The sequence below is a fragment of the Polypterus senegalus genome, chromosome 10 (assembly GCF_016835505.1).
Source record: "Polypterus senegalus isolate Bchr_013 chromosome 10, ASM1683550v1, whole genome shotgun sequence".
In the NCBI taxonomy this organism is placed as follows: Eukaryota; Metazoa; Chordata; class Cladistia; order Polypteriformes; family Polypteridae; genus Polypterus; species Polypterus senegalus.
Window position 1 is genome coordinate 83,737,677 of NC_053163.1, and position 26,226 is coordinate 83,763,902.

The 26,226-nt window shown below is 37.4% G+C and overlaps 1 protein-coding gene across 3 annotated transcripts in view; it reads right to left on the reverse strand.

Moving 5' to 3' along the window:
• drp2 (dystrophin related protein 2) overlaps positions 1-26,226 on the reverse strand; it is a 466,042-nt gene that overhangs the window by 223,972 nt on the left and 215,844 nt on the right. Inside the window, exon 1 of one of the 3 annotated variants that reach the window (XM_039766029.1) lies at positions 12,688-12,801. The exons of the other annotated variants lie outside the window; for them this stretch is intronic. The gene's annotated coding sequence lies outside the window, so the exon portion shown is untranslated. Of the gene's footprint in view, positions 1-12,687; positions 12,802-26,226 lie in introns of those variants that run through there. 3 annotated transcript variants of the gene reach the window in all.

Here is a 26,226-nt window from a genome sequence, read left to right on the forward strand (position 1 = left end):
AAATTTGCTAAACTGTAGGTATTCATATCGACAGACCCGTAAAAAATAGGACATGTCAAATGAATTATTGAAAAAGTCGATCTATAGTGAACAACCACTGCTTTAGAGACAATGTGTGATATCTCCGACCCCTCAGGATTCACAAATAAACTCCATGAAGCCCAAAACGCCTGAATATCAAAATTGTCTGGAAAGTGCCTGAAACAAAAAATATAAATATGTTATAATGTTATAAATTACTAAGTGCCCATTACTGATTTTGTGGAAAACTGTTAAAGTGCAGAAAGCTATTTACAAGTAGGCTGGTGGGCAGCACACAGGAAACATTACACAGGCTGAGTCGGGCGGGCTGAGTGTGTTGCACAGGTTGGGTGGGGCGAGATGTCTGAATGGCAGAAGCCCACTGGCAAGAAAGCAAAGAGCCTTTAAATTACACATTCTGTGAAAGAGGGTAAACAGTTTCTTAAGAAAGAAATAAATTAGAACCCCATGCAGGCATCAGTGCATGTCTATATAGGGCATCATCAAAGTGATCTTTGTGACACCAAAAGTGTTCAGGCTCAGATCAGCATAACCCAGCCAACTCTTGTTCCCATGTTGTATCAGTTTTTGAGGCATTTCCTGTCACCCTTAAAAACAGAAAGGTGACAACACATGTCTCATTAGGCTCTTAAGAGTGCTATGTTGCTGCATATTATTAAACAAGCCTGCTGCTGAGATGAACCTGTGGCAGTGCTACTGAGAGGACTTCCATTCCCAGCAGTCAGCAGACTAAAGGGAGATTGCTGCACATTTTAATGGGAGTTGGCTTTAAGACGAAATGGTTGGAGTGGAGCTTTAATGGTCGTTGGCAGACAGTGTCTGAGAATGCATATGTCAAAAAAGGGGGCTTTTCCATATAAAGATGTCATATGCTTATAATGCAAATTTATCTACTTAAGATAAGCATATCCTAATTGGTAACATGTTCCACATTTAATTTATTATTCCATATTACCAGAGTAAGATGCCAGTGTTCAGCTAACTGGTCCTTCCAGTTATCATGGGGTATTTTGCACACACCTCCTGCTATGGATAAGAACTGGAACCTCAGTGGCTTCTAATAATTAAGAAAGTATCACAAAACAAAGTAATCATTTACCTGACAAGAATGTTGTACATAGTTTAATTAAGTGTCATGTATGTAACCCTCTGTTCCATGATTTTAATCAAGCAGAACAACAAAGAACCGAGTGTTTTATTTTGTGTTTCTGCACAATGATGCAGAGAAGACTTGGGGCATATAAAAATAATAACAATTTCCAATATGAAAAATATTTTCGCATTGTAAATATTAGCATACATAATATAAAATTCTCACATCTGCCTAAGAAATACTAGCATTATGTTCCAAATGATATAAAGCCATTCCTCAGTGTCTCCCATTTACACAGCCAGCTAAAGACTTTTCTAGCAAAGAACCTTTTCCTACCAGTCATAAAATGCTAATATGAAGCGAGGCATGCAGTGAAAATAATGTGACAGGTTTTAGTTATGTCCTGCAAAACAGTCGTTTCAGAATAAGGCCAGCTATTCAATTGTAGACATAAAGTTAATCTGCTTTATGATTTCACAAGAGAGTAACAATTTATATCATACGGAATATTTGTATATCATGAAAGACAAACATAATGCAGAGCCTCAACAGTCAAATGTCATGTCAACAGCTTAATCCAGAGCAGGATCACATTTTTGATTCCTCCCTTTTTTATTCCACCTACATAAACCGCATTAAGAAACTTTCTTACTTTCACCTCTGTAACACATCCTGTGTTAACTCATTTCTCTCCTTTTCTAATGCTGAGAAACTTGTCCATGCTTTTATCACATCCCACATCGATTATTGTAACTCTCTGCAGTCAGGTGCCCCTTCTAATCTTATATAACAGCTCCAGTTGATTTAAAACTCTGCTGCAAGAGTCCTAACATGAACCAGCAACAATGAGTACCCATCCTCCTTCGCCTCCACTGGCTCCCTGCATCTTACAGGATTTAATATAAAATTCTATTATTAACCTACAAAGCTTTAAATGAACTTACACCGGACTATATCAGTGACCTTCTCCATCACTGTGGTCCTGGTCGACCACTAAGGTTCTCTGATTCTGACAATCTTGTTGTGTCCCAAACTAACCTGCACTCTGTGGGTGACAGGGCCTTTAGCTGTATAGCGCCCAGACTTTGGAATGACCTCCCTAAATGAATTAGATATGCTGACTCCATTAATTAAAAAAAGAACAACTTAACAACTCATCTGTTCAGAAAGGCTTTTAACTTAACCTTACATTCTACCTCCTCTTTCAGTCTTCCTCTCTGTCCAGATGCTCAGTATAGTTTGTGCATATCACAGATGATGCTATATGCTAGGCTATCTTTTAGTATGAAGTTAAGTATTTTACTCTGGTTTATTGTCTTTAATTCTATTTAATGTCTTTTTTATGCCCTGTATCTATCTGTGTTAATGTTCTACTCAGGAAACATCTGTATCTAATGCTATATACTGTATACCCACTGTTCTTTATGAAATTATGTGAAGTGTCTTGAGCATGGGAAAGGTGCTTTTTCTTCTTCTTCTTTTGGCTGCTCCCGTTAGGGGTTGCCACACTGGATCATCTTCTTCCATATCTTCCTGTCCTCTATATCTTGCTCTGTCACACCCATCACCTGCATGTCCTCTCTCACCACATCCATAAACCTTCTCTTAGGACATCCTCTTTTCCACTTGCCTGGTAGCTCTTTCTTTAACATCCTTTTCCCAGTATACCTATCATCTCTCCTCTGCACATGTCCAAACCAGCGCAATCTCGCCTCTCTGACTTTGTCTCCTAACCGTTCCATCTAAGCCCACCCTCTAATGTACTAATTTCTAATCCTATCCATCTTCGTGACACCCAATGCAAATCTTAACATCTTTAACTCTGCTACCTCCAGCTCTGTCTCCTGCTTTCTTGTCAGTGCATCTCCAGCCCATATAACATAGCTGGTCTAACTATCGTCCTATAGACCTTCCCTTTCACTCTTGCTGATAACCGTCTGTCACAAATCACTCCTGACACTCTTCTCCACACATTTTCACCCTGCCTGCACTCTCTTTTTCACCTCTCTTTCACAATCCCTGTTACTCTGAATTGTTGACCCTAAGTATTTAAACTCATACACCTTCACCAACTCTACTCCTTGCATCCTTACCGTAAACGTTAACATTATACAAAGTTATTGTCTGTTTTACCTGCATTTTTATCACTCTTTAATTTAATATTGTTTTTTTATCAGTATGCTGCTGCTGGAGTACTGTATATGAATTTCCCCTTGGGGATTAATAAAATATCTATCTATCTACAGTATCTATCTATCTATCATTGCAAATAAGAAAGGGCTCAGACCCGATCCATGATGTAATCCCACCTCCAACTTGAATGCATCTGTCACTTCTACCACAGACCTCAACACTGTCACACTTCTCTCGTACATATCCTGTACAACTCTTATATACTTCTCTGCCACTCCCGACTTCCTCATACAATACCACAGCTCCTCTCGAGGCATTCTGTCATATGCTTTCTCCAGGTCCACAAAGACGCAATGCAACTCCTTCTGGCCTTCTCTATTCTTCTCCATCAACACCCTCAGAGCAAACATTGCATCTGTTGTGCTCTTTCTTGGCACGAAACCATACTGCTGCTCACAAATCATCACCTCACTTCTTAACCTAGCTTCCACTACTCTTTTCCATAACTTCATGCTGTGGTCATCAATTTTATCCCCCTGTAGTTACTATAGCTCTGCACATCCCCCTTACTCTTAAAAATCAGCACCAGTACACTTCTTCTCCACTCCTCAGGCATCTTCTCACTTTCCAAGATTCCATTAAGCAATCTGGTTAAAAACTCCACTATCAACTCTCCTAAACACCTCCATACTTCCACAGGTATGTAATTTGGACCAATGGCCTTTCCATTCTCCATAGCTGTCCTTATTTCCTCCTTTCTAATCCATTGCACCTCCTGATTTCCTGATCTCCACATCATCCAACCTTCTCTTTCTCTCATTCCCTTCATTCATCAGCCTCTCAAAGTATTATTTCCATCTTCTCAACACACCCTCCTCACTTGTGAGTACGTTTCCATCTTTATCCTTTATGACCCTAACCTGCTGCACATCTTCCACAGCTCGGTCCCTCTGTCTAGCCAATCAGTACAGGTCCTTTTCTCCCTCCATAGTGTCCAACCTCTCATACAATTCATAATACACCTTTTCTTTAGCCTTCACCACCACTCTCTTTACCTAGCGCCTTATCTTCTTGTACTGTCCCTCACTTACTCACATGCCCACCAACAGTGAGCAGTCCATAGTATATGGAGAAATATACCTATTTATTAGGGAAAATACAATTTATAAGTCATATTAACTATTTAATCATTATAATTATGACTCTAGTCTAGTAAGTCTATAAATTAAGCTGCATGAAACAGAATGGAATATTAACTTAATGGTTCATTTCACAATGCAACGCACAAGAAATGTGAGATGTTATCCATCCATCCATTATCCTACCTGCTATAACCTAACTACAGGGTCACGGGGGTCTGCTGGAGCCAATCTCAGCCAACATAGGGCACAAGGCAAGAAACAAACCCCGAGTAGGACACCAGCCCACCGCAGGGCAAACCCACATGCATGACATTGCATTGTCGTTAAACAGAGTCATCGCTCGCACTGCTACAACCTTATTCAGGTGATTCTTTTCTACAAATTTTTTTTGTTGCAGTACAGTTACTAAAGAACAGTCACTGCACTTGGACACAAAATTAAAAATTGCTTTACACACACATGTGTAGTCACGATGCTATGGTAAACAGTATACGCCCGTACAGATGTTAACTATAAGAGTGAGGCACACTGACTGAGACCAAGCATGGGAGACGATTACCCACAATCCCGCAACAAGAGAGATAGAGAAGAACCATCGGCTCAGTTGTCATCACGTGACACTCGGCCCCGACAAAGCGTATATGTACTACTCATAATGCAAAACTTCATTCGTTTATCAAGTTAAAATTTGCTAAAAATTTTTGCTCGTCTTGCAAAACACTTGCACACCAAGTTACTCGCAATCCAAGGTTTTACTGTATTAAGTGTGCAGAGGTCACTCAAGTTCATCTTCTTTGTTAAGTTAGCTAACAGCAGAGGTGTCCCAATATTTTATCCAAATACTTTTATGAAATTTGCCAAGAAGTCCTGCTTAAACTAAATGACTTATTATTTGTTTCAAATATCCTAAAAGCTTTACATAGAAGTTATTGTAACTGTGTTCTCCAACAGATGATTTACTATTTAAGTGGAGCATCTGTGTTGGATCACCTTTATTTATGGCTTTGAGAATTTTAAAGACCTCAATTAGGTCCACATGTAGCCATTTCTGCTTAAGCCAAAAAGATTTAAACCTCTTCCAGCCTGTTGAAGTATAACATTCAATTTCATCCTGACATGCACTTCATTGCTTCTCTTTAAACATTTTCTAGAACTGCTATGCATTACTTGAAAAACAGAGTCCACAGCTGACACATACCTATCCAGTTCTACCAAATCTTTATTTTAACTTAATATTTTTTTCTTCTGATTCTATTGCTTCTTGTAATTCATAGAATTCTGAGTAATATGCAAAGTTAACCAGCTTGATTATCACATTTGTATCAAAATCGTTCGTATCAATGTGAACTGATATCACAGTGATTACCTCAAAGTTGCAGAGTCCTGGGAGGAAATCCTGAGCAAGGCACAGTCTTCATGGAGTTTACGTGTCCTCCTGAATCCCAAATATTTCTGCTAGGTTAAATTGACATTTCTAAATTAGGCATGGGAATGTGCCCTAAGGTGGACTGACACCCTGTTTGGTGCTGTCTTGTTTCCTGTTCTTTAACAGTAGACTCCAGCCAAAACACTGAGCCCCATCAATACATAATCCGACATTCCTAAATTTAACCCAACTTAGGTCTACCTTATCCAGATCTTGAAGGCAGATAATATTAAACAGACCTATCAAATGTTTTTGTTGCTTCTTCATGAAATGGTAAGTGATTAATAATATAGGATCTCCCTCTGCTGATTGTAGCCTCATACACCTCCTGTTCTCTATTTACAGCATCCATTAAGTGTGCATCCATTCATCCTCTGAGGAAATTGTTTGCCATTAAAGAAGCATCAGATGTTGTGTCACTTTCATAGTTATGTCCCTGGCTTGTTTTTACTGTCCTGTTTATTTGTAATATTTTTTTATGTATTTTCTGTTAATATTGGTGTTTATTTAATAATTGTATCTTGTGTCTTGAAATGTTCTTTCATTCCTTGTATGGTGGGTGGAGCCACAAGAGGAGGGGCCACCCTGACATCACCAATGAAGGCCCAGCCACAGTCTTCATATGTACGGCAGTGGAGTTCAGTGGCACTTCAGTGGATCATTGAGCGTTGTCACAGTTCTACACTGAAAATTGTTTTCTTTTTATTTTTTTCTAGTCTTGTTAAATTTCTATCCTGTTGTTAAATTTCTACATTTGTATTTCATATTGGAAATTCACTATGGATTATCTTTTCAGGAAAACTTTTTTTGCCCTGTTTTCTTTTTTTGTGCTTCTTTGATTGCTTTTTGTAAATAAACCCTCAATTTGTAAAGATTCTTGCTTGACCTTGTTTTGAAAGGTATTTTCCTCTCTATATATTAAAACATTTAAAGTATACTTTGAATTTTATAAGCTAGGGCACGATTTTATGCCTGTGTAGGCTGAAGCCTGCCTATGGTGGTTGGATGCCTAGAGTGAGAAATCATTGGGGCAGACTAATGAAGGTTCTGGCCCGATTTTTGTGACTTTTAGTAAGCCCCAGACCCTTTTTGCCATATTTGTGACTCCTACTCACAACAACAGGAGTCATCAATCATATTACATGCTTAGAACACAACTGGATGCAGCCACGTCATTTACAAATTCAAACTGACTGCTGTTTCAGTTTATACTCAAAGCTGGAGACCATTTCAGTCACATTCAAAAAATTAATCCAGTTTTAATCATTTCCTAGGGTTGTATGCAGTTTTAGTTATTATTCTGCACCAACCCAGTCAATCATACAGAAGGCTAGATAAAGCTTCCATTTTTGTGAGGTATTCCCAAGACACACTTCAGGATTAGGTGGCATGCTTAGTCAATGAAGTAAGACCACAAATCCTAACAAAGAGTATAATCTACAGCCACAAGGGTACTAGACTCTGGGTATCAGGCAACATGTAAAATGAAATATATTAAAGACACAAAACAACTGTGAGAATGATTTAAAGTGTGAACAGGAAACTCAGACTCCTACAATAAAGTATACATTTTTAAACTATTGCAATTACCTATCCAAAGCATACCACAACAACTACCCACTGGCCCACTTTAGATCTTATATTTCTGGAGGAAAAAATGTTATGTTCTTCCTTGAATCCCGTTGCCCCTTAGAGATGATCAGTCTGTTTTATGCATGCTAGGCATTGCACTGAGTGAATGCTCCTGTTAGCTTTGTCTAGTCTAGGGGCAAATAAATTTGAGCCATATTCACTAGGGCTTTGAACTAAGAGGATTGTGCAAACACAGAATTCATTGCAAATTGAAACAGATTTACCAAAGATAAGCCAGTATTTTCATTTACTTTTGTTTACAAATCCTTAGAAAAAGTTCAGTGCCTCCATGTGAACATTCTGTCACATTTCCAATGAAGATAATGTCTGCAAATATTCAACATGGAAAGTGCTGCATCTAAAGTAGGAAAAAGAGGGAAAGTGTTTCCAAACAAGGAGAGCTAGGGGGTTTCGGCCTGTGTTCTAATATTACATCGTACTTATCAAAATGACCTGCTTTCAATATTTCTGCATGCGTTTTCTCTCTTTCTGCGTATGCATGGCACTACTCATATAGATACAACTTACTCAAGTTAAGGCTAAAAAAGCTCAATTTTGTTACTATTAAATGTAATTTTTCATATTTTGAATGATAATATATTAAATCTAACAGTTTCTTGAGAGACATTAAAACAATTGTGATGGGGATAGGCCAGTCAGCTTAATAAGCTCATCAATCCAATTCACCCAGATTGTCCAAAATAACACCAAGGTGAGATGTGAAGGTCACTAAAGCCCTTCACCACACTACCTGGTAACCTTTTCCATGTGCCAATGTCCATGTATCTGCCCTTAACAAGTTTACAACCATGTTCCAGTGTTCTTGTTAAAGAGCTTATTCTAAAATAACAGCTGAGATCCACTGTACTAATTTCTGTCATAATTTGAAATACTTCAGTCATGCCAACTCTTGCTTCAATCTCTTCTCATAGCTAATACCTCTTAGTCCCAGAATCAGCCTAGTTGATCTTCTCTGGACTTTCTCTAGTGCTACTCTGTCTTTTTTATAATATGTAGACCAAAACTGTACACAGTGCCATGTTACGATTCATTAGTGCATGATGTAAGTTAAGCATAACCTCCCTTGTGTTGTACTCCACATATCTTGCTGTATAACTTAACCCTACTAGCCTTCTTGATCGCCTCTGCACACTGTCTTAATGTTAATAGTCAAGAGTCCACTACTATTTCTAGATCCTTCACATAAGATGTGATTTCAAGTGCAATGCCTCCCATTGTGTTTTTGAAATGCAACATTTCCATTTCCTATGTGTAAGACTATACACTTGCTTACATTAAATTTCATCTTCTACTAAACTGCCAAAGCCTGCATGCTGTCCAAGTCTATTTGTAAAAAATGTATGTGAATCTACATTATTTACTCTTCCATCAACTTTGGTGTCATCTGCAAGCTTAACCAGATTACTAATTATACTGTATTACTTTCAAGTTTCAGACCGCCAATAAAGTAGGATAAAATCTCCAAACACTGGATGACACATGGTACCCTTTGGCCTTGAAATATTAAACAGTAAACTTTTTAAGAGGATGTCAAGTTCTCTACAGGAGTAAAGAATGAGGATGCTTTTTAGATGTGGCCAGTTGACAGCCCACCTAGTGGCGATAAGGGTCATCAATATTGGTAGCCTTTAAAGCAAACCTGCTTTCGAGTGTCAGAAAAGAAAGAGCACCAGAGATAAAGTTAACACCAGGCTAAGCTTCTGAGAGTATTATTGTTACCTTGTCTTACAAAAGACACACTCTTCTCACATGGCAATTAACTTAATCCACTTCACATTTGAAATGGCAGTTTTATAACCATTAATTTGTTTTATATCATTGAAAATACACTATAGAAATGTAAAGTTCCTTGTACTTTTAGCATAAAAGGCCACTTTATCATTCCCTGAACATGAGGAGGGACTGAATATGAAGCCTCCAGCTACAAGATGCACGAAAGCATTTATTTCATCTCTTCATTGACAAACATTCAAAGTCATCTATTAATATGAAATCAAATCATAAATCTAATATTCCTTTTTAGCTAAATATGCCACACATCCTACAACACTGAAATGAACAGAAAATGTTCGATGTCCATTATGATGGTCCTACAACAGTCTTCATTGTTACACCAACTCACTAACTGTTCCACCTCTACTCTGTAACATGTTTAATTTGTTGTACTGTTGTATCATCATCAAATTTAATGAGATGATTTGTGCTGGATTTGGAAGTAGCAGAGTAAAGAGCAATAGACTAAGCACGCAGCCCTGAGGGGCCCTCATGCTCAGTTTGATGGAGCATGATGTCTTAGTGCCAACGCATACTGTCTGTTGTCTTTCTGACAAGAAGTCCAAGATACAGTTACAAAGTGAGGTGTTCAATCCAAGCAGAGAAAGTTTCATTATTAACTACTGTGGGATGACTGTATTAAAGGCTGAACTGAAGTCAATAAACAACATCCTGGCATAGTTTTTCTTTTTCTCCAGGTGTGATAGGATGGTGTGCAGGGCACATGTGTCTGCGTGATCTGTGAACCAATTGGTAAGATACGCAAACTGTAAGGGGTCCAGTGAAAGTAGGAAGCTAGCTTTAATGTGACCCATTACTAGTCATTCAAAGTATATCATTATGACAGAGTTCAGTGCCACAGGCTGGGAGGCAGGTTACAGCTGTTTTCTTGGGCATAGGAATGATGGTTGTAATCTTAAACTATGTAGACACGACAGACTGCTAGAGAGAGATGTTAATGATGTCTGTAAAAACATTTGTTATCTCAGCAGCACAATCTTTTAACAACTGACTGGGTATGTTATCAAGTCCTGCAGCTTTATGTGGACTAATGCTGCTCACTGTCCTCCTTAAATCAGCTGTACACAGTCTAAGCACCTGCTCACCATCGGGCGGGTGGTTTTCTTCCCTGGTGTATTATTCAGTGCCTCAAACCTGCCATAAAACTCATTCACTCAGTCAGGTAGAGAAATACAGATGACCTCCATCTGCAGTATTATTTTTATAGTCCGTTATGGCCTGAATCCCATGCCACATGTGCCTTGTGTCTCTGGAATTTACCCTCAATGTATATTCCAACTCAGCCTTCTTGATGCCATCCAAAAACACACTCTTCCAGTTCAATTGTCCACCCATTCGTTCTCTGTTTTAGGGCCATTTCTTGGCCTAAGCAACCTAAGTTACTATTTGGGGACACACTGTATGGAAAATGTGGAGCCACCAACCCAAAAAGTGAGGACTTTGAACGCTTTAGGGTCACAGTTGATATATTACCTAGGGTTCTAAATCAGCCTGACATGACTCTGTTTTGCAGTCACTTTTTACAGAACAAAGTTATTCTCAAACTTGGGGTAGCACTTCACTTAGCTGTAGAATATTTTACCATGTTCACTCAGTCATCCATCCATTTATTTTCTGAAGCCACATTTTCCAGAACAAAATTAGGCAAGACATAGTTTATCCTAACAGTATTGAGCACAGAGAAGTTATAAATTGAGGAATGGACTTCAGTCCATTTACAGAACACAATCTCACACTCGCTTTATCTTATTATTATTTCAATACAAATTTATGGGAGCATGTATAGTTCTCTTCACTGACTGTGGGAACAGAGCACTGTGAAGACTTCTCAGTTAAATAACAATTATAGATTATACTAATTATTAAATACTAAATACGGTCCTATATCAATAACTTTGTGTACGAAGAAGTTACCAACTCTGGAGGGAAAACCAATCCTTCACAAAGACACAGTGACTGTAATTAAGAGTCATCCAGCACGCAACCTTGACACACAGGAGGCCAGGATTCAAACTCTTGGACCTGAAAGCCAGCAACATTGACCAATATACAATATGATGTCCTCAAAATCCTTTCTTATGTGAGCTATACTACATAAAATTGCAAGTGCCATTCTGATGGTAAAAGACGCAAGTATATTATAATAAACCATTCATCCATTTTCTGCTCTATACACATCAATTCGGGAAGCTGGAGCCTATACGAAGTAGTACTGGCCACAAGGTAGCAACCAGACCTGGAGGGAATACCAGTTACAGTTCAGAATGCAACCTTGTACAACCCAGATCAATTTTAAACCACCAATAAACCTGCACACACATCTTTGGGCTAGTCAGATAAAAACATATAGACATCAGGAGAACATATTAAGTTCATACAGAAGGTAACAGGGCTTGGATAAGAGACCAGTCTGTTGGACTTGTGAGGCAACACTACTAACCACAGTGTCACATCAGAGCCAGACATACTGTGTGTTGAGAAAAAAAACCCTTTTTGGCCTTGTGTGCCTGTTTGAAAATCAGGAACAGTGTGCGCCATTATTTGATATTCTGATCCGTCTTTCATCATGAACAGTATCTCAGACAACTTTCAAAAATATTAACATTCAAAAGAGTAAGGATGAGCTCTTTTTTTAGCTTACTCCCCTGAAGCACAACAGTAGGAAAGAACATCTTAGGATGCACAGATCTCTTTGTGAAGATGTACAGATGATCTGAGAATGGTGACATATCTGAAGAATACATCTTATTGCCATAGGTAACAATATAAATTAGTACATTTTACCAAGATTGTCATAAAGTGAACCTCTTAGGCAATTTAAACTAATGAAACACGTACTCAGCTACTGTGAGGTCATGTGCCGCAGGACTTGCAGCTCGTGTTCAGGTACTTTCAGTATCTAGAGTATGTTGAATTGAAGTGAGTCTAAAGTGCTTCAGGAGAGCATTTACACCATGAAAGCTGGACTAAATAAAAATTAAAAAACCTAACACAGCACAGAAAAGGAAAACACAGTCTTTCCAATACTGATTTTGTTCTACAGTTTATTTTCTGCCTTGTCAAAGCTAGTCTGAAAGTCTCCGACTGCATATCAAATGAGTTAATGCATTCAGGACAGTGAATCACAATAAAGTAGATGGGTAAAATGGTACCTGAGTTATTTCAATAAGCCTCGAGCCATGCAGTCAGCCTGCATCACATCAAAAACTACAGAGAGAACTTGTTTAATTTGCAAACTGTTTTAAAGCACGGCACTCAGCATTCATGACAGCTGAAGCGGTGCACAACTTTCAGCAGACTTGAAAAGCAACATGAATGGAGCTACTTTTAATTTGCTATTGAGGAGGCACTATGACAGCACAAAGCTACAGCAAACCAAAAATGAATTAGAACATGATACTTACTAAGCTCTCAGCTGCCTGATATGCACCCCTTTCCCGAACTCCTCTCTTAATGCTTTAGGTCTCTCATCTATTTGTGCAATTATTTCATTCACTTTTGTTTGGTGGAAAAAGAATCTTGAGGGCGTCAAAAGCCAGAGGTTACTCCTGAATTAGGCCATTGTCATCAGCATTCCGAGTGACACCAACCTGCACTTGTGTTCTAGCTGGACTCTTAAAAAAAAAGGATTTCTTTATGCCAGGAAAACTGGGTTGCACTGCAGGAGTTTACACTCCCAAGTGCTTCAGCTGATAGAAAAGAAAGTCCAATCCGTAAACAAATCTGCAAGTCTTTTATTATTTTTTTTTCTATTTTTCTCCTTTTATCTACTGCCTGCCGATGACAAATAAAACACTAGGCAAATGGTGAGCTCCAAAATTGCAAAGCTGAGGACTTCTAACGCTTCATCCTCACTCGGCTTTATCCTGCAGATTCTGCAGACTGAAGACAATAAAAGTGATCCATCAGTGGATACCACTGCGTGATAGTCAGCTCTTAATGAGCTGACTGAATACATGCTCATAATTCAGCAAACAAACGGCATACCGGTAATTACATTTTATAAACCCCTGCGTGGCCTGTTATAAATCAGGCAAGCCGCTCACAGTCAGTGGTCAACTACTGTGAGGTCAATTAGGTTGCTTGTTACTGGAATCCAGCGTATGAGACTGATTAGTTACAATCTGACATCTAAACGATGACCATCAGTTTGAGCTTTTTCCAGCTGGGTCTCTGACCTCACCACTCTCCTGGAACAATGTGAAAGCCTCAGACAATACTGACCAGAAGAGCGCATAAAATATAGACAAGAGGAGGCAGTCAATCCATAAAATTTTGGTAAATGTTGATCCACCAAATGTAAAATCCACCAAATGTAAGAGCACAAAGTTCCATCAAAAGTCACTGACTCAACCATATGCCTGAAGTAACTGTAAAATGACTGCAAATGCATCCAGGAAATTGTTTTGTTTTTTTATTTGGAAATATTAAATTTGGACTACATCACTCCAAATAAAGTTTGACCATAAAATGGCATTTCCAGCTGACCAGGTTGCATTATTTGTCTTATACAATTGACAAAGGTGAAAGATCAGCATTATATCACAACTTGGAGAATTTGGGTGCCTTTATTTCACTGAATAGTCCAACTTGGAACTCCAGAATTTTCCAGAATATTACCCACCTGTCCAATAGCAATAGAATGAAGCAATCGCAAATAGACACACAAAATGGCAGCACCCATGATATCTGGGAGCACAAAAAGGCTGTAGCCGTTTGTTGACAGTTGCCATTGTGGTTACAATCATGTGGCACAACACCATCATCATGTGTCAGCACCCATGACTATAAAAATGAAGGCATCTAAATTAAAGAAATATAAAAACTTAACCAAACACATGTTGTTAAAATTTGTTTTTTATTATTATTATTTTTTAAATATTGACCTCTTCCTGCCTTCTTTTTTGTCTATGTTTTCTTTTTTGTACCTAAACTTTTAGACTTTGACTTTGATCTCTTTTGAAAATCTGAATTCTGACTTTCCGAGTAGTGTTAGATTGGTTAAAAAAATATAATTCTCAAACATATAATATTAGATTAGATACCCTACCTTTTATCATTGCAGAACAGTATTAAATACCTAGGGTAAACATCACAAGTAAACATAAAGCTCTTTATCAAAAAAATTTTGCCGTCTGCATGGAAAAAATTAAACAAGACTTGCATAGATGGTCAACTCTTCATCTAACTCTAGCTGGAAGAATTAACACTGTTAAGATGAATATTTTTCCTAAGCTCCTTTTTTATTTCAAAACATCCCAATATACATTAATAAATCATTCTTTAAGCAATTAGATTCAACAATAACCTCATTTATCTGGAATTCAAAACATCCACGCATCAAAAGAGCGACCCTACAAAGACAAAAGGCAGAAGGCGGCATGGCTCTACCTAACTTCAAGTTTTATTACTGGGCAGCAAATATACAGGCGATAAGAACCTGGACACAAATAGAAGAACATACACAGGCTTGGACTGCAATAGAAGTAAAATCCTGCAGTACTTCTTTGTATTCCCTGCTCTGTGCCCCAATAAACACAAGTTATCGGTAATACACTAATAACCCAATTGTGCTCCACTCACTTAGAATCTGGAACCAATGTAGAAAGCATTTTAAGATGGAGAAGCTTCTATCTGTGGCACCTCTGCAAGAGAACCACCTCTTTCAACCTTCACAAACATATGCAGTTTTTAATATCTGGAAAAAATTTAGAATTAACTTGCTTAGAGATCTTTATATAGACAACGTCTTTGCATCCTATGAACAATTACATTCCAAATGTAACATTCCAGCTACACATTTCTTTCACTATCTTCAAATCAGGAACTTTGTTAAACAGAACCTTCCAGCTGTGTTTGGGGTTCTTCCAGAGGGGCTTAAAGTGGAGAAGGACAAACAAATTGTGATTGCATTCACTACACTGTTGGCACGCAGACTCATTCTGATAAACTGGAAGAACCCAAACTCTCCCTTTAAGTCAGTGGGAAACTGATGTGTTACATTATTTGTAATTGGAAAAATCAAATACTCAGTTAGAGAATCCGTACAGACTTTTTTCAAAACATGGCAGGATCTAATCAGTAATATTTTAAAATAAGTTTATAAAGCACAGAGAATTTATTAATTTAGGTATGTTTACAAGCCTTAAATTTTACTCCGTTTGGCTTGCTCTCTCTCTCAGGGGTGGGGATCGATCTGTTCTTAACTCAATTTTTCTTTTTGTAAAAACTTGATTGTTTTGTATGGATTGCAATAAAATTAATAAAAAGAAAAAAATATATATAACTTTGGTATCAACAAGTTATTGAATGTGAACCAAAACAACACCGGCAATACCAAAGCAAACAACAGATAACTGCTTACCCCTGTCTCCTAGCTGCTTCAAAAGCACACACACCACCCTATTCTACTGCATAAGCACAAGTCTCCTTGCTATATCACATTCCGCAAATCATTGCAAGGACTGAGATGTAAGGTTTTTTGTTGTAGTAACACATAGTGTCTCCAATGCATGTATATAATTATATACAATCAAAGACAGGCAGCCAGGAGGTGGTTGGTTGAGCACGAGGCACTTGAAAACTACCACTTTCAGAAATTAACTAAACACTTGTTCTGTACCATTTTTAAAATTGGGATGTTTTGGTATTTTTCAGTACTGGTATACAGTGCAACCCTATTCCCCAATAAAAACTTAATTGCACTACCATTTTTAATTTCTCTTACCAAAAGTGGGCACATTGCAGTGTTCACCACAGTCAGGGTTGGTGTCTACCTTGCCCTCAATGGTGCTGAAATATGCCTATGGCTGCATGTTGCCCTGTACTGTGATTAAGTGCATGTGGAAAATTATTGAATGACTGAAAGAATAAAAGAAAAAATGAAAAACCAAACTTAAACAATGGAAGACATCATCAAAACAGGGAGGGTTAAGTACACAAATTATCTTATGAAGGCGCAATGATGAATAACAATGTACCAAAATCTAAATTCTTGGCCAAAGCTGAAGCTGAATCTCAACTCATGGCCAAATACCAAATACTGAATAACTTTTATTTATTGATTTTTTTTTGCCTATTTGTTTTTGAGGCATTGTACAGGGTCTAAATTGAATCAATTTCACTTTTGATTTATGGTTTTCCATTGAATTGAATTATAAAACTGCAAGTTGATGAAAAATCCTTTCATTATTAAAGTCAGCCTTTTCAAAGAGGGCATATTTGAAAAAACAAAAGCTGAACTGAAAACAGATAAATGAAAAAATAATAAAATAAAAACAGTAACAAAATATTATTTGCAAATAATAAATGATGAATAATAGTATATAAGTCCATCAACCAATATACATTTTCCCTTCATGCTGGCAAACCGAAAACAACAACTTAAACCATCATAAGGGGGTAGGTGAAGATGTACCAACAGCTTGGCCAGTTTACCCTTGCTAGAATGACTCTATTCTCACAGGCTTGTGAATCTGAAGAAAATGTACACAGTCATTCGTGGTTTGTAAGCTTCCAAAGATGTACAACTATTACAAGAATACACAGTACATGCACGAAGTCTAAAGGATGAAAATCCTTGAATAGGCTCAACTGTGTTGCCTTGTGTCCCTATTCACTTTGTCCCGTGTATGATCCCTTCTCCATCTACTTCTCTCTTTCTTTGTCCATTTGCTTTTATTTCTCACAAGTACCTACTAAAAGTCCAGTTCTCTAACGGTGGCATCCACACCTCACATTGCAATACATTGTAACATATCCCTATAGAACAGGAGGTGCTCTTCTGAAACAGTGTCACAATACTGAATGTGTCATTTTTGCCAGAGTATTTTTAGTGGCAATCAGTGCATCCCTAAAGGCAAACCATGGCCCACAAGATGTCTTCTTGTCTAATGGCAAGGCAAACAGAACTCATTAATGGTCAATCACCTCATGTTCTAAAACACTTTGTTTGACTGATTGTGAAGAACATTTTCAGAATGTAGAAAGGATTGATAGAAAAATGACTAGTCTTACGTTACCATTCAAAGTGCGTATGTGTGGCTGTTGTTCTAGTAAATAATACACTTCCAAATTTTAATTGAACACTTGTGATTTTGCTGGGCTTGTTCAGGTTTTAACACTTACGTATTTGTGTTTAATATGGCTCAAGTGAAGTGGCCCTGTTGCTAGATAAGTACTTGTAATCAAAAGCAAAAACAACCATTTGAGCTCTCCTTTAACTGAACTGGCTTGGTTTGCTGCCACTCTGCTGGGAGGGTGAAGTAGTTTTGCTGTCTTTATCCCCGCTGGGGAGCTCTTTCTGAAGGCATCACATTTTTGCCTTGACCTGAATTTGTCAGAGAGAAAGCACTTTGCCGTGAAGGGTAAAATTCAGCAAGGGAGAATGAGAGACATGGCTCAAATGAAATGAGCTTGTTGTAAAATAAGTCAAAAGTCAGAATTGGTGATAGAGTGAAAGGAATTGTGTCGTAATTCAGTTGGCTATGAAGGCTTGTCCATTGTGGCTGTACACGGAGAGTAGAGCAACAACTAGGACATAAGTTTATGTCTTGCTCGGGAGCAAGCTTGAAGGTTTGCAGTTCAAATGGTGTCTTGTGCAAACAAGCAGATAGCCATAATGATTTAAACTGTGCTAGGCAGTTATTAGAATTAGCAAGCAGTTAGGATGAGTTTTTGGATGGCTTCACAGAGATACTATTTTCTTTTGGAAAAGAACATCTTCAAATATGGATCCTTCTTGAAAATTAGTTGAATACAGTATCATTTGAGTCCAGTATGCCTACCTGAACTTCCCACAGACATCTGTCCATAGTAACATCCTAGAAATAGCCACATAATGGGTGCTAGTATGTCTGTTCGGGAGTAGGTGTGTGTATGTGTGTGTGTGAGGCATACTTTTAAAACTGCATTCTTTATAATCCTTAACTCCATAAGGTGCTCTTGTATCTGTCTGCTCCTGCATACAAATGTGCTTTTTTGTTAGCTTGCCTATACTGCCATTATTTATTTCTTTGTGTATATCTGAGTGCTTTATTTGATTCCTACTAAAATGTAATTTTCCGAATTGCTCTGTAAAACCCTCTGTTGTGCAGAGCATAAAAGCGACAGAATAGAAATAACCACCAACCGTTTGAAAGATACTTTCAAAAATTGATCAAGTACTATTAAAGTACATGAACTTCAAACAGTTCCACTCAGTTATAAAACAAGGAGCGGACGCCTTAAGAGGAGCTTTTAAATCATAAACGAAGTTGTACCATGCCAGAGATGGATCAGAGTTGTGGGAGTTGAGTAGACATGCTGAACGCAATTACAGAAAGAAGAGAAATGTTGCTATAAAGTGTTAGTTATTCATTAATTTTAATGCACTACTAATGGTCTGTGAAATCATAATGCTTTTTTAAATCAAAGCCTGTCACCAGACGCTATTTCAGTTGCTTTGTAAATGCAGTGGGACCATGCAAATGGAACCTAGTTTTAATAAATAAATATCCATATACCGACCTGTCCATTTTCTGATCCTGCTTATTTAGTTTTGGGGATATGAGGGATGGTGGGCATAAGTTATCTGTCAAGTACATTTGTAAGCACACAATAACATTAAGCCAATTTAGAGCTGCCTAAGATAAGATCATTTTTATATATTACAATCTAACTAATACTGTGCATAGAATTTCTTAAATATGAAATAAATTAAGAAGAATATTTGTAAGAGGCAAAAATAAAGGTAGTAAGAAAACATTGCACAAGAGATTGAAAAATGTTTCATGTTGGCCGGACATGCAAGAATTTTACTGGACTCTGTACACACGACACTACTACATCTGCCTTGAACTTCCTCAGATTTCTAGTACAATTTGTATTCCTGTGTCTGTTTCACTACAATACAAACCATGACAGATGTCCAAAGTGTTACACCCCTAAAAGTTGAACCATACTTCAGTTTTTATCTTTATATGTAGTAAGTTATGCTAAATATTGGGTTAATCCCTCCACCTTGTTACCTTAAAAAATACAGAGTTGAGCAAGCAGCAGACACTGAAGATATTGAGGAGTATGTAGATCACTCAGTAAACTACAGGCTAAGAGAAAGAGCTTAAACAGGCCATAGTATAGGGTGGTCCAGATCTAATTAAGCAACTTTCATTACGCTATAACAACGTGCAACGCAGGATATTGGAGGAATTTGGACCGCCTGCAGTGCATAGGAGCAAGATCTCCCAAATCAACAAAATGTTTGACCGCACTGGTAGCACCAATCACACGAAATTGTATTGTTTTCCTGCATTGCATTAAGAGTTGCATAATTAGATCTGGACCACCCTGTATAGTAAAGGCAATGCAGAACTCAATCCAAAATCAATGAAGGTTAAACAGCTACCAGAATGAATATGTTAGGAGATAACGGTTAGTAGTCAATTGAAGATTGAATAACTCCATGACCCAAGGCACCCAAGAAGGGTAGGACTTGATTACAGAGTTCATGTGGGTCTGACACCAACCAATGGAACACAAATGACCAACAGGTGTGGCTTAGCATCATAAATCGTTGACTTCAGGATTAGTTTCAGCTGCAGCTAGAAAGCATGACAGGAAAATTTGCACCTGTGAGGCCTGATCAGGAGTATGATGTGCAGTTTTAGTCTCCTTATAGCAAAAAGAAACAGAAAATTTAGACCCACACTACCCATTACCATAGTGTAGGGCCTGTGAAGAAAAACTGAATTCATTTCAAGCAAACAATGAATATCAGACACCATGATAGAATTGTTTTAAATTATAAAGGGATGTAATATGATGAATGTCAGTTGTTGCTTTAAAATGAGTCCTTCAGACAGAGCACAAGGGCATGACAGAAGATGGCTACAGAAAAATTGCAACGACATGTTAACGACATAGAATATATTACCAGGTAAGGAAATAGAGATTCCAGTGACCTCAAAAGTTAGCTGAATAGAAATTGCAATACAATGCGGTGCTAGCCTGTATTTTTCTTGTGCCTGTATGTATGTTATAAATTGTCTTGTGGATAATGTCAAGAACCTGCGTCAGTCAAATACCCTTAGCCAGTTTTTATTAATTTACACTGAAACCATTTGACATTACAACATTACAATAATTTTTACAAGAAAAGGCCATTCAGAACAACAAGTTTGTTAATATTATGCAAGTAGTATCTCAAAAATAATGTTGAGTCGAGATATGAAGGGCCCGAAAACCCCACTGTCTACTACACTACATGGTAATGTATTCCATTGTCCATAGCCCATTGTGTGAAGAAAGACCTTCTTACATTTGTGAGAAAGCTTCCAACTGTGTCCCAATGTTCTTGTTGAAGGATATATTTTAATGTAACAGCTGGTATTCACTGTACTGATCCCTTTATTAGTTTGAAACACTGCAATCGTGCCACATTCTAATTTCTGTTAACTTAAACTGAAAACGTTCAACTCAAAGCTCATGGTCCTAGAATTAGCCTAGCCTAGTCACTCTTGTCTAGACTTTCCTTAGCACTGCTACATCTCTTTTTAATACGTACAGCACAGAAAACCAGTGAGGATTAAAGACATCAGTCCATATTGGATTTAAAAATTACTTAGAATTATAAATTGTGAGCAGTAAACAGGTAAAGTTTGTTAAGAAGAATTTACAGGTAAAACTTAACTAAGGTTGATTTCTAGAAATTCACTGAGAATTTAATTTAATTTTTCTGTTGTTGTGACAAGTCTTTCTTTTAATGGATTTCAAAGAAGTAAGATAAATCACCCCACTATTATGTAAGTAAGATGGTGATGGCCACTTCATATGTTGCCATGCCTACTCACCTATTCAGGAAGTGACACACGTGTCCAATACATGACAAATTCACAAGTAAGTGAATTATAATATCTAAGCAGCAAAATACAAGCTACTTTGATTAAAATCAATTAGTAAACATCATAAGGACTTAAAATAATCAAAAGCAACATAAAAACAATGTTAAGGACATGCAGAATCTAGCAGTGCCCAGAGTGTGAGTCCCATGGATGTGGACTCAAGTTTCACTTTTGTGCCAGTGTAACACACACAACAGAATTTCACATAAGTGAAAAGCCTGGTTAGCCAAATGAGCTTCAGAAAGGAAAATTTTCTGCTAGCGTATGCCCTTTTTGTTTAAGCTCTGTGATTTAAGTGGCAAACATTATTTATTTCCTTTCTGTATAATCAGTTATTTTTGGAAACTCTCTGTGTTAAGGTTATCATTACAACAGGGTTGTGGTTTGTTCCTAAACTGTTGGGTTTAATTTAATTTTGGTTACCTGCCATTACCTGAGTGAACATTTCATGCCACTGTAGCTCTGTTTCATAGCTTTGCGTGGGTAATATTTGCATACTTCACTGTAGATTTTAAGTGGGAAAAAAATATTTTATTTACAGAGATTTGAGCTAGGCACTGGTAATGACCAATTGCTCCAACTCCAAGCCACTGTCTTGAAGTGACGGTCATTACCACCACAAGCTCCACATGTCAGTGTTGGTGGCATGATGGTGAGAAAATAGGCCTGTGATCCCAAACTGCAATATATGACCCCAGAGATAATCTGGCCCCACACAGGGCGGCTTGAGGCTATGACAAAAAAATGATAGAAATTCCTGATTAATGTTCTGCTCCTCAGTATGGGTTAGAACAAATTGGCTTAGTTTAAAACACTAATATACATCCTCATGTCTTGTTAGGCATAACATGCGCTGACAAAGTATAACATCACTTCTTTCAGCATGGCGGCACAGTGGTAGCATAGCTGTCTCACAGCAAGGAGACTGGTATTCACATCCCAGATGCTCTCTGCATGGAGTTTGTATTTTCTCCCCATGTCCATGTGAGTTTCCTCTAGGTTTTCAATTTTCCTCCCATGGTCCATAGACATGCAAGTTAGACAAACTGGCATAGCTAAACTGGCACCTGTGCACATATGTGTACCTGTGCCTGTGCCTGTGACTGCGTGTGAGTGTATACACCTTGTTATGGACCCCTACCCTGTTCAGGGATTGTTCCTTCCTTGTGCCTGTTGCTTCCTGGGATTGGATCCAGCTTTCCTGTGAATCTGCTCAGGATAAGCGGGTTTAAAAATGGATGGATATAAGGATTCTTTCAGCTCTGGGTAGCATGGACTTCTTCCATGCAATTTTAATAGACGTTCAGTATAACTTGATATACACGATAAGCAAGCTCAAAAGAGAGCAATGCCTGTACAGAAAGGCATTTTTAACATAAAAGCCTGATTCTTTAATAACTGAATACTCGATGTGTATGGAAATGGGCAATGTTAATACAAACACAGTACACCATGTATAAGTAGAGAACAGCAAATGACTAATAAAGAAATGCCTGTTGTTCACTTTTAACTTCTAGTTACAATGGATGAAAATTAGTTGACAAAGAGATTAAATGGAATACACAAATTATTTTTATATATTCATGAATATTCCTTTACTGGTTTGATATTACATGCTGATCTTCTTTAAACATTCCAAAAAAACACTCAGGTGCAGACTGAAGTGGGTGACAAGGATTTTTGGGTGATTTTTATTTTTGATTCTGAGGTGTAATTTTTAAGTATGCTTGACTTCTATATTGATTTTAAAAGCAATATTTTAAAAAAATAGCACCAGCCATTTTCAAAAACTCTTTCTTATGGACTTCAATCTGTGATTGCACTCACTGGTTGAAAATATGTAGATCTCAGACATCATTTTTCATGATTAGTTATTAACCAACAACAGTCAATCTAAATGATCTTCATATGGAGGGTCATGTGGACAACTTGCTGCCTGTCCAGAGTTCTCAAATTAACATGTAATGGTCAAGTGAAAGAGGAAAATTTGTCTTATTCTAATGTACTGTGTGCCAGCTAATGTTATATCAGGATGTGTTAAAGAATTTCCAAACATTACCTAAAAAATGTATGTAGTTTACTAGGAAATCCTAGATAAAGACAGTATCTCAGTGCAGACAAACACCAAAAATAGTATTTTATCTTTATTTCTTTCCCTTCAGGCTGTATTTAATAGGAGACAGTATTTAAACTCTCTTATTTTTTTAACAACATTTTAGGGCTGTTTCTTTTTTCTGCATCATCGGTTTGTGAGAATGTATTCACAAAGGCGAGTTTGAGAAAAATTATGAGAAATTAAACTCCAGTTGAAAAACTGTTTCCAGTCTCTATGGATTCCGTGCTACACTTGACTGCAGATACTCGAGCATTCAGGAAACCTAATTATATTAATGAAAAAGATGATGCATAAAGTTCTCCTAATAAAGCTATGCTATCTATAAATTGGATATTACTTAAAAGTCATCAGTTAGTTTTTTTCTCCCAATAACAACTTAATGTACCTTTTAATTGTCATTTTATAAGGAAAGCTTCGGTCAGAGCTTGCCACTGGTGTCTAACATGGTCTTGGATTTCTGTTTTGTCAGTCTCATATTGTTAGAGCAAAATAAGGTACAAATCAGCTCAGCATGCATTAGTTTGTTAATTTATTTCACCATCTGTTTAAACAGATTGAGAGTGATCATGCTTTAACCACAAGAAAATGAAACAAAAAAGCTGCACACCTCTCTTCCCTGCATGTCTGTTATAGATTTTTGTCAAACTTCTTTTACTGCAAAAAATATACTTAAAAATATGTAATTTGCATAAAAAACATTTTAAAAATATCTATTTATATAAGGAAACTATGCCTTATAATAATATGTCATGATTGTTTCATATGGAACCCGATTTTTCTTTTAACTGCACACTGTATTATTACCTAAAAATGTACTACGAGTTATGGTGCTGCATGAGTAAAAGGATGAAGTCAGCCATTGACCTGCAGACCTTCACCCTAATCCAGTTACCTTCCGATAATGTGTGTATTCTTTGTCATCACACAGAGAGATAGAAGATTTTTTTCTAATATAAAGAACTGGAAAGGTCTACACACACACACCACCTAGTCTAAAGGGGTCTTACATCTACACAAAGGACAGCAGCTCCAGAGAAACCAGCTACGTCTGTGATCCATGATATAACTGAAAACCGAGGCTGAATCTCAGGCTGCATGCAACACTGCAACAGGTTTAAAGTATTTTTGACTAGCTAAAGTTTTCATATAAATTGATGGGTAATGGTTTACATTTTTATAGTTTATTTGCAACCTGAATTTGAATATTCCTGATGTCAGCTTAATATTAAAATGGCTAGATCTTATTTTTGCATTCTTGGAACTGAACGATAGAAGACTTATCAGAGAATTAGCTTCCTCACAGCTTCGGGAGACTGAGTTCAGTCATTATATGCGTGAGCTTCCACATCAATGCATTTTTTTTTTAAAACCTAGGTATGGTTATTTTCCTATTCAATCACAGAAACATAAATTCTATCCGGTGATAATTTTCTCTGTTAATGTGTGCGTGTGTGTGTGTGTGCAACTCTGGGCTCTATGCAGGTATGGCTATTTGATTGGATCCAGTGTGGATGTGTCTTCCTCTAACCCTGAAATGGAATAAGCATGCCAGAAAATGACTGAATGAATTCTTAGAAGCATTCTTGGCAGCATCATCTGTTCATTTTGAAGTTACCACTTTAGTTTCTAGATCAGCCCTTGGTTTTTGTAGAAACAGGCAAAAAAATAATCCGAAAATAGTGTTATACCACTAAACAAACAGAAATTTTATGCCGAATTTTTAAAGTATCACTGAAAACACTGCAAGATAGTCCTACTTAATGGCTCTACAACAACTAGGGGGCTCAATTCTATACAAGTGTGCACTGCTACAAACTAGCATCCTGTCAGGGTTTGCTTTTTGCCATATTCTCAATGCTACATAGACTACTAGCCCATGACCTTATGTTAGATAAAGCAGGTAAACAAATGGCTAAGAGTTATGTACTTGCAAAGAAGAAGTTCACATTCACAAATCTCTATGTAGTAGATGTTTCGGGATAATTGACTTTTACCCATTTTTGGAGCCCACTTTTACAGTTACATTGTTTCAGACAGGTAAAGGTTTTCCTGACAATATCTAAAGTGAGCTGCAATCTGTTTCTGGACAGGATGCCAGTACACTGAAGGGTATTCAGAAATATTTACAACAGAAAAGTCAGAAAGTCAAAAACGACAATATAACAAATACCATTGGCATGTTCATTTATGAACAATATCTCCTGGTAAACACTCACCATTTGTTTGAGCACACTTTTTGTTTCCCACTTGCAAATTTTAACCTGTGTTAACTTTATTTATTTGAAATTGTCCAAAATGTTTGCAGAACAAGATCCAACCTGCAAACATTGCAATCGAGCTCCAGCCTCATTGGTCCACATTTTGGACCAAAATCATCAAATGCCTTGGTGTCCCTCCTAATCCAGTAACAGATGTGTTTGGTGTACTGCCAGATGGGCTTAAAGTGGAGAAGGACAAACAAACTGTGATCGCCTTTACTTCACTACTAACACGGAGACTTGTCCTGCTCAATTGGAAGAATCCTAACTCACCTCTGTTAAGTCAGTGGGGAACTAATGTTATACTATTTGAAATTGGAAAAAATCTAATTCTCACTTAAAGAATCTGTTTAAAACATTTTTCAAATCTGCCAGGACCTAATCAATAACATTTTAGAATAAGCATTTAAATTGGGGAAAAGGTCTTTCTTTTTTTTTCTACTCTTAAATGTTTGGTCTGGCTGTTGACCTTGCCCTCTTTCTCATGGATGGGGGTTGATCTGAACTTAGTTTTGTCAAGTTTGACTTGCTCGTATGGAATGTTACTTGCTTTTAATAAATTCAATAAAATGTAAAAAAAAAAAAAAACTTAATTTCATCTCCCTGTTTTTTATTCATTTAATCTTCTTTATATCTACTTTTGGCAGAATAATGAGAAAATCCTAATATCAGATTTTACTTACAATGTCC